Source organism: Lycorma delicatula, chromosome 2 (genome assembly GCF_047948215.1).
Source record: "Lycorma delicatula isolate Av1 chromosome 2, ASM4794821v1, whole genome shotgun sequence".
In the NCBI taxonomy this organism is placed as follows: Eukaryota; Metazoa; Arthropoda; class Insecta; order Hemiptera; family Fulgoridae; genus Lycorma; species Lycorma delicatula.
This window is the reverse complement of record NC_134456.1, coordinates 57217872-57231508: the sequence shown is the minus strand read 5'-3', so window position 1 is coordinate 57231508 and position 13637 is coordinate 57217872.

Sequence of the window (13637 nt, the reverse complement as noted above, 5' to 3'; positions counted from 1 at the left end):
TCACCGAATTAATAGTTTATTTTGTACTTGTTTGGTTGAAGTTCGGATGATCTGCACTTTCATAGATGGTAAAGTAAGTCCTGCAATAATATTTTGCGGACACTTGAACTGTGCGACTCTAAAGACACTACATGATAAATTGAACGGTGAGTACTTCTTATGACAAGTTGATGAGTTTCGATATTGCCTGGCGTACGAACAATCCGCTTATCTCCTGAAGATTTCTTTTTTATTGCTGAACTTGTTTCCTTAAAATGATGTACCCATATGTTAATTACATGAGCTGACGGTACACGAACGTAGCGTCCTAATTTAATCTGCCGGCGAAATTCTCGACAGTCATTATTTTTATAAAAAGATTTGATGGCAAAATTACTTGGCGCACCGCTCCAAGTATCCATGTTAACTAAATGGTAAGTTAGCATGAACTGGTTTCTATAAGTTATTCAGTGCTGATACTTGCCCAAGACTACTAATAAAAATTTTTAAATGTCCCGTTTCCCTGAATTACCTGTATATATACGCAAGGATGTTAGTCAAACTTAAGGGCGTGAATCAGGACATTAAAATCAAAACAAAAAAAACTTTATTTAGACAATCACTCTATTTGCTTTATTTCCCCTTTATCTGCCATTTTCTCTTTTTTCAACAGAAATTTATATATTAAGAAAGGAAATTGAGAAATTTTAATGATATTTGTTTCATTTTAATGAAAATTCCTAAATGAAGCCTTTTAAACTTTTTAATCAATATATCATTTTTAATTCAGTTATGTTTTTTGTGACTGATGAAACAATGTCTCATTTTAGCCAGCAAAATATATTTATACAATGAAAAACGAAATATAACCTGCGGAAAAGATGCAAACGTAAAATAAAAAATGGAAATATGAAAAATATTGGTTTTTCACCATGTATTATCAATACTATTTACTACTCTACGATTTTCGTACAGATTCCTGGTGTTGATCGAAATTCCTAAATACAGAATTCTTTCTTAAATAGGGTTAAGATATCAGTATTTTTGATTTGTAATGTTAATCCACGCACAATTACTTCCTGAAGTGTTACTGGTTAGAGTTCTGATGTACAATTAAAAGATAAAAAATATTAGTTTTAAATACTAAGAAAAAATTTGGTTATCACTTTAAAAAAATAAAGCAAAATACAGATTTTAAAATTTAACCAACCAGTTACAGATGTTTATAGTAAGGGTAAAAGTATCGATAGCACAGAAGCGCCTGACCGAACTGGTTGGTCTAATGGTGAACGCGGCTTCTCAAATCAGCTAGCTGATTTTGAAGTCTAGAGTTCCAGCGTTCAAGTCCTAGTAAAGTCAGTTATTTTTACACGGATTTGAATACTAGATCGTGGATACCGGTGTTCTTTGGTGGTTGGGTTTCAATTATCCACACATCTCAGAAATGGTCGACCTGAGACTGTACAAGACTGCACTTCATTTACATTCATACATATCATCCTCATTCATCCTCTGAAGTATTATCTGAAAGGTAATTAACGGAAATAAACAGGAAAAATAAAGAAGCATAGAAGCGCCTTTATTTGTGTATGATGTTCGTTCTTTCAACTTTCTTGGAAAATATTTTGTCGTTATGATAACGTAGTTACGAGAAAGTTTCATTCACAATCTAAAAATATATAGCTGAAATGAAATAGGTTGATCGGTTAAGACCGTTACAAACTACTCTCATATTTAAATAAAAATTATAAACAGCAGATATAAAAAATCATGATGTGACACGTTTCACTCATTCGGTTAGCCAGTATTAATAATATTAGTATCATTCGTTAACGATCGTTTTTTTAATGGAATTTATTATGTTTAAAAATTTAATTGTTTAAAAAAAAATTAGGATTTAACTTTCAATCTTCGGCCAATATACAGATGCCTTTATGATTAATGTTGATAATATAGTACCTTTATCGAATTATAATCTATATTTACTGCATTATAGAACAACTGCTGAAATATGAGATCAATGATATTCCGTAGCTAAATTATTATTTACATTCATCCATTATCGGATGAATGTAAATAATAATTTAATAATAATTAAATAATAATTTAATTTACTGGAAGTAACCTAGGTTACTTCCAGTAAATTAAATCCTTTACTGCTTTTGGATTGTTTTAAAAATATTGTTACTCTGTATGAAAACCAGAATGGGTGTGTGCGTTTAAAGCGGTATCATTTTCATACTTTTCTGAGTTCCCTCAAAACGTTTTTGCAGACTGCATTTTCTTCCATTATGTGTACTTTTTCTAAAGGCTACTCTAAACAGGATATTTTACTTCAATAAAAAATATAGGCATTTAACATTTCTGGCCTAAATTTTATGTCTGTAGTATTGAATTTCATTAAAAATAGCCTCATCAAGTTGTACTGGATACTACTATACCAATCCTAGCCGGTCAGTTAGTAAAAATTATTTCGTTCGCTTTATTTTCCTCATTAAAATGATTTTATAGAAATATGACTAAAACAGCTGTACAAGAAAAAATATATATTACTTTCGGTATCGAAGAGTTTTACGTGTATTTTTCAATACAAAGTCATCCTTTAATAACATTATCCTTAATAAAAGATCCTTTTTTTTCTGACCTCCGAGACCACCATTAGATATTGCTTCAGAGGATAAGATGGATGATTTAATAACAATTTAAGGAAACTATAGTTTAAAGTAATTATTATTTTTAACATGCTCAATTTTATTTTTACAAATAAATGTTGAAAAAGGGTAAAATAATGCGATAACGCAAGTAGTAAAAATAAAAGCAAACTTTTATTTATTAATATTATTTTTTAAATAGTCTGTAACATCGTTCAGAGTAATTTTTATCCACACATATTGTATTTAAAATAATTATTGACGAAATTTAAAAAAATAGAATAAAAACGACATGCTTTCCTTCTTCAAAAAAAAAAATAAATAAATAAAAATCCGAAAAAACGAATTCGTACTAAAAAGTAAAATATAATTTTGCTTTCAAGAAATTTAAAAAAACTATTTATGCATGACTAAAAACAAAACCATTGAGTTTTATACACGACTCTCTTTTATCACTCTAAAATTTTTCATTTTTAATGCGCTGCAAAATACATTTGCCATTAAACTCGTAAACTTACGGCAAATGGTTGTATAACATTCCCGGCTTTGCCCTTGACAGACCTTTATTCCAAATACATTATTGAATTTTTAAATATTAATGCATTTATTATTTTAACTTTTAAATATATGAAATAAATTACAAAATACAAATAGGAAACAGTTTTTAAATTGATTTTAGATAAAAAAAATTAGTAAAACATTTTAGAAATCGGATTCTACAGTGTCCCTAACGATATTTCATTAGTCTATACCGAATGTAGTGATGTTACCTCACGTTAAAGTTAATTACCAGTTGTACGAGTATACTTCCTATATAAGGAAATATTTTTAATTAAAATATCTTTAGATTAAATTTAATAAAATATAAAATCCGTTTAATGATATTAGAAGAGAACTAATAAATGTAAACCGGGTAACATCTTACAAACTCCTTGTCTGTATGGATACAGTTAGGAAATTATGTAGTCTGGCAATTTTAAGCCTGTTTTCATACATAATTTTCGCCTTCTACTTTAATAGTTTAAATCATATCTCAGCTGTTTATTAATCGTTTAAAATAAATCACGTGTCCATATTTTACAAAAAAGTAATATTTACGGTAATATATATACTTTTATTGTACTATAGTTCAATTTTTTACGGCCACTGTATAAAAAGTAAAAAATTAAAAATATCTTAAAACTACCCCACCACTTTTTTACTACTTCCTTGTACGAAGTAAGGAAGTATTGTGATTACGAAAAATTTCGGTTTTCAGATTTCAACGGAAATATCTATTTTGACCATCCCTGAATCCATTTTGACTAGTTTCGGCGTTATTTCTGTACGCCCGTTCGTATATACGTATGTATCTCTCATAACTCAAAAACGATTACCTGTAGAATGTTGAAATTTTAGATTTAGGACTGTTGTCACATCTACTTATGCAGCTCCCCTTTTGATTGCAATCGACTGCAATATTTCCAAAAAGCCCAAAATAAAAAAAAAAATGATTTTGGACAGTTTCTTAACTGCAGTAATAAGAAGTGGAAGAACATCGGTTCGAATCCTACTTCATTTCTTTTTTTTTTCATTTAACTATATTGATTTATTAATAATTATTAACCTCTGATTGTAAATTCTTTTTAACAATAAATAATAATTCAATAATAACAAATATCCGATGTTATCAATGAAATATAATATTTTATGTACTTTTCATTTTATAAAAATGTGTATACGTAATTTAGGCGTACATTGAAGTCATGTGATGTCCAGATCAGCTTTTTTCCAAAATTTAATGCCCATTCATCGAAATATGTTGAGCCATTTTCAAAGAATTTATCTTGAACTAGTCAAGAGGTATTAATCAAAATGCAGGAACAAGATATATACATTTTATAAAGATTGATACATTTTTTAAATTTCAATTGATTTTTTTTTTGCGTTTCTAGACTCAGAGGTTTATGAAACATAGACATTCACAAAAAATCTGATATAATTTTGAATCGATCTCATTCATCATAATTTATAATATATCATTTTGAATTGATATATTACCTTTCATAGCTATAGCTGCTATGCAGCAGCAATCCAGCTACAGCCGTTAAAGTAAAAATGAGCAAATTGATAGCTTTAATTAGACGTAAATTTGCATTGACGAAATAAAATAAACAAATTGGTATTACTTTTTATTCTTTTTTCTGTAGATAAAGTTTACCTATAGATAATGTTTACATTTCCATAAGAAAAAAATTTGACACAGCAGTTGTGTAACATACAGAGTTTCTTGCTAATTAATTTTATAACGTTTTCGTTTAGTTTACGATTTTATTTTTATATGCTTTATTTTATAACGTGGCTAAAGTTCAAGGACTAAATAATTTTGAAATATATTTGATATAAATGTATTTATTTTCTAAAAAGTTAAGTTATAAAATACTTTGAGGTTAGCTTCTATGCATAATTTTAACGTTGCAAATTTTAATGACTACATTATTTGTTTTTTTAAATAAAATTCAATTTATTTTTTTCTTTGAAATTATATATACTTCTGTTCGTATTTAATATTTTCCTTTATTTTTAAATCGGTTTAACTGTCTTTTCCTGAAATTCGTTGTACATATTACTTCTTTATCAGACTCACCTCGTGACTGAGGTATTTCTCATTTCCTCTTAAATGTACATTTTACACGTGTCCTTTCATCCAGCAATTTAAAATATCAAACAGTTTTATAGTTTGGTGTTGTATCAACAGTTTTAATATTTATGAATTTTACTTTAACTGGAACCGTTTTTCTTTGTAAATGTTCTGTTTCTATTTTGATCCTCTCAAACTACACACTCTTCTAGGTTAATTTCTTTTTTATAGCTTAATACCACTTTGGCTACTTTCTATTTATGATTTTGACAGCTTTTTATGAAATATTTTGGACTGAGATGTATTTGAAGTCACATTGCTTTTATAATAATTTATCTGAAGTATTAATACTGCACAAGGCTATTTTATATAATTCAGTATGCTGCAAACATTTTTTTTAGTTACGTAAACTAAAATTTTGACGTATTCCTTAAAGATTTTAATTATTTTCTTTTATCCTTGTTTTTATATATATTTCTTTCATTGTAAAGAATTTTTTTTTCAGTTATTTATTTACAACTTTTGAAATTGTCCAATATATTCTTTATGTATGAAATGATTACCCATTTATATTAGATAGAATGAACTTAAGAAAACTTTTTGAACTTGCCTTAGTCATAATGGAATTCTTAATTATCTTAGAATATTTACAGAGAGGTTACCACTCCTTACCAAAGAAAACATACCCCTATGGAAATTTTAAATTATATTCATTGAAACTACCTTTCACTTTTTATTGCCATTAATTTCAAGAAGAATTTAATTGAAAGGAATTAAAATCAAGTAAAACTAAAAACAATTTTTATTTTTTTTATTTTTTATTTATTCAGTGTCAATGTATTGTAATAATATGATTTTAAAATATTATAGAAGATAAGATTTGAAACAATTTTTTTCATAATACATACTAAAACTGAAAATGAGGACTCCTTCAATTGGCAATTTTTGATGTAATTCACATGCTCAGGATATATTTTAGAAAAGAATTTCAAAGGCAAATAAAATAACATAAAAACAACAACATTCCTGGAAAAAATTCATTAACTTTATGACTTCCTTCTCTTGGCAAAAATTCTTATCAAATTACTTAGCCTAATAAGGATGCATTTTCCGGAAAACATTTGAAGAGATAAAATTCAACTAAAATAAAATTTACCAAAATTGAAAGGAATTGTTCTTTTTAATCAATTGATGTAGTGGTTACCTACTGTTGGCATATTAGATTCTAGATCAGCTGGTTTCGGTTTGAATCCTAGCAAGTTAAAAAATAATTTAAAATAATTTAATTTATCTTTCGCCTTAAAAATACTTTTAGAAGCATGTCTGAGATTATAGTAATAAAATAAACGAACCCTTTATCTCACTAGCGAAATTATTTTGAGATTTACTTTCCTAGGTGTGAATTTTCGCAAAATTTATGAAATAGGAATTAAAGTAACTCTGAAATAACTTAAATCGGAAATGTGACGAATATTATTTTCTAGTATTTCAACCAGTGATTCCAAACTAAAATGTTATTAATTTAAAAATATTTTTAATATTATTTCGTGATAAAATGTATTATTCATTTATTAAATCATTTTGTGAAAATTGTTAACTGATACAACGACAATTTTGTTGTGTTTTAATTTCAAGTAATGTAATCTGTTTTAATGTATTATAATAATGCTGAATAAATTTTTCATTTCTTATGTAGAATTCCAAATTACGAAGTAATTGTTTGCTAAAAGTACTATTATGTTAAGTAAATTTTATCTTCTAAAGTACGAATAAGATTCTGAGATAAACATTTTTTGTTGAAATATTGATTGAAGAACTTAGAACTCGTTTCAGTACGTGACAACGCATACATTCTTCAGCTGAGTATTTTAAATCGTTGACTCAGAAAGTTTTCTATAACTGGGAAAGGTTTTCATTGAATACTATGTGCACCCAACAATTAATTTATGATTCGTTCGTATATTTTACGACTAGACGACAAAACCAATAAATTTTCGAAATATTTTGATAAAGTTGTTTTTGGATTTGGTAGTCAATTTGTAAAAATCTGTACATGGAGTAATCCTAATGTACTATTTTTTTAAGATGTATGGAAAAAGATGTATTTTTAAGATGTATATATATATATATATATATATATATATATATATATATATATTTTAATACGAATTTATTTTCCATTTAATACAAAACTGTAAGTTTTATTAAATAACTATATCAATTCTCGCTGAAATATTGTTTTTAAAAAAATTATTATTGGTTTATTTAGTTTTTCTTCTAGTTTTACTACAACTTTTGGATTACAAATACTCATGCCAAATTTTAATGAAGTTATGTTTATTTTAGATACAATGGGTATTTTTCCTTGCGATAAATATTATTCCTGTTTGGGATTCAAACCCGGAACACCTTCCTGTTGAAAATTAAAAACGGGTAAAGTTTTCCCGTTCAAATCTACATTGAAATCATGTATAATATGACCATCATGCCATTTAAAAAAATCTGATGTGGACAACACATGACTTCCTTATACGCCTATTAAATTGCATATACCATTTTATTTTTAATGTAAAGTACATAAAATTTTAATTCATTAATAACTTTTGATTTTTTTTTCTAATTTTAATTATTCAATTATTAAAAATATTGTCATAAATAATTATTATTGAATTATTATCTATTGTAAAACTTTCTTTCATAATTAGAGGTTAATAATTATTAATAAATTAATATATTTAAATAAAAAAAAAGGTTAAAAAATGGAGATGAAGTCGGATTTAAACCGATGTGCCTTCCCCTTGTAAGATATAAATAGTTTGTTAATTAAAATTTTATTTGGCCTATAACACTGGAACCAACGAAAATAAGTACCACTTATTCTATATCATTGAAAAACTCTCAATGAGGGCTTTTTTGACAATTGTTTGGTCCAGTCGATTGCAATCAAAAGAGAAGGTGCACAATTAGATGTTACAATAGTCTTAAATGCAAAATTTTAACATCCTACGGCTAATTTTTTTTGAGTTATGCGAGATACATATGCACATACGTACGAACGTATAGCCCCCCGCCAAAACTAATAAAATTGGATTCAGAGTGGTAAAACTAGATATTTCCGTTGAAATCTGAAAACCGAGATTTTTGCCGATCACAATACTTCCTTTACTTTTTACAAGGAAGCAAAAGTAAAATTGAATCAATATGGCGGATCCAAGATGGCTGACAATAATTTTAAATACAATTCACAGTAAATTCTTTGATACTGTAATCAACTACATTTATTCTGGTAACGCATTCATACACAGTTTTCTATAAATAAGCCGTTTCCAGATTTTTTGGATATGTAGACTGTCCAAAACGTCTATATATAGACTGAAATATTCGGAATCTGCAGTACTTTACAGGCGTATTCCTCTTATCAAAACAATAAAAAAAGTTGTGTAACGCTTCGTTAGCGAGTTACGGATAGTGAAAGATTTCGCCTGGGTCTCAGCTTTCCCAGTGAAATTAGGTCGTACTGAAATTTTTTTGACGTTAATTGAGAGGAAAAATTAATGATTTTGTATAGTTTTTGAACTCAAAAATCTAATAAAATATGTCGCAAAACTGTATCTCCTTTATTTTTTATGACTTTTTTTTGACTTAAAATCCAAAATTAAGGGTCCAAAAAACAACTTTTTAATGTTTAGTTTAAACATTACTTATTTAGCTATTTCATTTATTACTTATTGAACTTTCTTAAATAAGTAATAAATACAAAAATGTTTTCTACAATATTTGTAGAGGATTTAATTCTTAAAAAACTGACGAACATTGTCTATGAGCACTGAACACAACATTTTCAAATTTTATTGAAAACCATACACAACGAAACAGTAATGAAAACTGAACACTGCAAACGAAAATTTAAATTAAAAAAGCCTATTTCTGTCAAAATAATTTTAACCAAATGTTCATTTAAATATTCCACTGTATTTTTCATTTAAATTATTTTATTTTATATTTCGTAAACTTACAGTGAGTATTACATTAGCTGCTCAAAATATCCACCTCCATTGGCAATGCACATTTCAACGCGATGATTTAAGGACGCCGCTGCCTCCTCTAACATTCGTGGGCTGATTTTTATTTCTTGGGCGGCAACCATGATTTTTTGTAAAAGTTCACGTACATTGTTGAATTTTTGAGCATACACTAATGACTTCATGTGTTCCCATACAAAGAAATCTAACGGGTTCAAATCAGGAGATCTGGCTTGCCACGCTATTGGTCCTCCTCGGCCAATTTACCTATTTAGGAATGTTTAATTAAGATGCTGTGTTACAAGGCGTTTAAATGTTCTGGGGCTCTATCATGTTAAAAATACATAACTCTTAGCCCTACCAGTGGAACATCCTCTGAAAGCTTAGGAAGTTCATTTTGAAGAAAATTTAGATGGATCTCTCCACACAGTCGACGATTAAGGACCTAAATCCGAACAGAATATTTCCAGACATTCATCGAAAACCGACATGGTGACCTTTGAAAAGTTGAAAATGGCCTATGGGGAACGTTGCTTATCAAGAGCACAAGTTTTCCTCTGCCACAAATCAGTTTTGGAAGGCCGAGAACACGTTGAAGATCAACCTTGCTCAGGGAGACCTTCAACTTCAAAATCTGACGAAAACGTTGAGCGTGTGAGGGTTCTTGTGAGATCAGACCGTCGTTAAACCATATGGATGATGAGTGAACAGTTAAATTTAAACACTTTCACCGTACATCCAATTCTGACAGACGATTTGGACATGCGAAATTGGTGCCGAAAAACCTCAAACGGAACAAAATGACAATCGAAGAAACGTGTGCGTTGATCTTCTTAAGAGGATTGACAATGACCAAGAATTCTTAAGTCGTGTGATCACAGGTGATGAATCCTAGATATATGAATCCTGATATTTCAGGTGAACGATCCTAGTATCGTTCTGATGAATGATCCTGAAACAAAGCGGAAAATCGAAGAGTGGCACACTCCCGTCATCTCCTAGACCGAAAAAATGTCGAACGAGCAAATCAAATATCAAAATCATCCTGATTTGCTTTTTTGACAGTAGGGGTATCATGCATAAAGAATTTGTTCCTCCAGGAAAAACTGTCAACCAAGTGTTTTACAAAGGTGTCCTTGAAAGGCTCAGGAAAAGAGTGATTCGCGTGAGACCAGACATTGCAGACAAGTGAATGCTTCATCATGACAACTCCCTGTGTGTCACGGCCATTTTCGTCAGGGAATTTTTGACCTCAAAACGCATTCCTACGGTTCCTCAACCCCCATTCACCTGATTTGAGTCCTTGCGACTTTTTCCTTTTCCCTAAATTGAAACATGTCCTAAAAGGACGTCATTTTGTAACTCTGGAGAACATTCAAAAGACTGTGACCGACCAGTTAAAAGCCCTACCAGTTGAAGCCTTCCAGCGCTGCTACCAGGAGTGGAAACAACGACTCCGCTGGTGTGTAGCTGCCCAAGGGGACTAGTTTAAAGGGGATAGTATTGTTGTTAAAAAATAAAAACTTTAGAAGTACAAAGTCAGTCTCATTACTTTTCTCACACACCTCGTAAATTATATATATATATATATATATATATATGCCTATGAAGAAAATTTGAGACTCGAAAGTCTCCAACAATACTGGATCAATTTCATTGAAATTTAGATAAGTTGTTGTAGTAGTGTACCTGAAGTTGTGCTTGTGGAAATTTTATGAAGATCGGTAGAGCCGTTCTTCAGTTACACTCAATTTAAGGTCGATAACAGACGACATAACCTCAAATTTAAATTATGTAAACTTTATATTTCTGTATTTTTCACACGCGTTTATGCAGCAGGTTTGTTTAAACTTGAGTGAGTTTAAACTTGATTGTGTGTAGGGTCCACTCTTTATTTTGAATTATTTCATCTCATTACAGTGATAATTCAATTTTCTTATAAACAGCCTATATATTTTATCTTCTTTTATATATAAAAACTGTTAAGTTCATTTGTGTACGCTTCAAAAACTCGAAATGTTCTGCACCGATTGAGCTCAAATTCATTTTGCACCTTCAGATTAATACATTTGCAAAAATAAATAAATGAAATCCTATCATGAAATTAATAATCAAAATTCAATTAACAAGATTCTTATTTTATTTTAGTTTTTTTTATCATTTATTAAAGAAAAATTAAAACATCTTAGATACTATTCTAAAAGCTTATACGAAAAGGAAGGAAAAATAAATTCATTAATATTTTTATTTTATTTTAGTAATTACATTCAAACGTAAAATTTCAAGGCAATGTTCCAAAAAAGTTCTTATTCTGAAGCTCTTTACAGCCAAATCGATCGTTTCAGCTAATTACTGAACTATCGAATCCCAAATCTAAAAAAATATGAAATATTTACTGCAATCTGCATCGAATTTACCAACATAAAATGATAGTAAATTAAAACATTATAATTTATAAACAGATTCAGATAAACTAAATAATAGAACTGAGTAAATTTATGGAAATTTGAATAACTTAGAGAAATTTTCCATTATCAAGGGAATCGCGGAAAATTGATGACTGGGAATAGCTCCAGAGGTTTGCAAACACATAATAAATAAAATTAATGCAAGCTAATATTAAATTACATGCAATGTAGGAGTTTAATTCAAATAATAGAACAAATAGAATGTTTTTTAATCAAAATATGAAATTACATCATAAGTTATCTCTATTGGAATTTCGTAAATTAATTTTCAAACCATAAATTGATTTACCTGTTTATTTTTACCTATGTTTTAATGATAAATTTAATGATAACTTCGATTAATTTTTTAGAGTAATTAAACACTAAAGAAGTTATCTTCTTATTATTATTATAAAAATTCTACGTGGAATTTTTACAACAGTAATAGTAAATATAATAATAATAATAAGATATCGGCATCGTGTAGAGCAGAAGGAGTCGACAAAGCAGCTTCAAATAATTGGCTTGTGCAAGGAAAGTTACATTCTGAGACGGAGGAGTTTAAATGAAGCATACAGGATAAAGCAGTAGTAGCTAGAAATTATAAGAGAGTTATTCTTAGAAAAAAATCGACAAATGTAGGCTATGTATGCAACACAATGAAACGATAGACCATATAATCACTGGCTGTCCAATTCTAGCTCCGACGGAGTACACCAGGAGGCACAACAATGTGGTAAAAATTGTATACATAGAACTCTGCAATAGATACAAGATAGATTTTCAAAAAGGACTCTACTATACTTATGAGCCAGCCTCCTTTTTAGAGAACAACGCGAAAATTTTCTGGAACCAGGGAATTATAACAGCAAAACCCATCAACTGTAATAAGCCAGATATAGTAGTAGTTGATAAGATGGAAAAAGTAACTTACCCAATAGACGTAGCCGTCCCATCTAGTAACAACATCAACACTAAACTCAATGAGAAGCTGCAAAAATAAACAGATCTTGCTTTAGAAATTAAAGAAATGTGGAATCAAAAAGAAGTTTATATAATCCCAATAATTATATCTGTGGAGGGAATAATACCATCTACTTTGCCTAACAGTCTTGAAAAACTGAAGATTCAGTGGAAGACACACGCGCTAATGCAAATAATTGACACCTGCCATGTTGCCCGGAGGGCACTTAGTCAACAATAGCAAGCCTAATCTCGTTGGTGTAAATTACTCCGAGTTTGGGGAATGTCACCGGCAAACGATCTGAAAGTGTGGGATAATAATAATAATATAAGGAAACTAATTTTATTCGTACAGTTACTAAACATTTTAATTTTGCTTGGTTAACTTTAACAACCCTCGGATAAATTCAATCGCTATTAAAAAATAACCTCTTTTTTTGGTAAGTTTGCAGTTCAATAATGCTTAGTTTAATATCTAAGCTCTTTTAAAAGCATTTAAAAAACTTCACTTTACTTGATCACAACAATATTTAGTTGATAAAATTTCCAAAAACTAATTCAATACAAAAACCGTGCTAAAAGACATTTACTCACGTACGAATACGTATTACCAGAAAATTCGAGAAACTACTAAAACTTTGAAAGATTAGTGTAGCGTTTTCCAGTAAACATTTACAAGGCTTTCCCTAACAGTAACTAACTGGTTTGCATCAGCTTCGCTAGATGTTACGTCCTACGACATTGAATTGAAAGTGGAAATAATATTATGGAAATTGGGTAATTTTCACGGTGTACCTGTGAGGAAGTCGCGGCTCTCCAGAACGCTAAGACGCACACTTCAGAAACCATTTGCTTATAGTTAAACACCAATGTGTAAAAAATTATATCCACTCGAATATACGAAATTAAAATCCGTTCTTATATCTACATATGTACCGTATTATTCTGTAAAGAA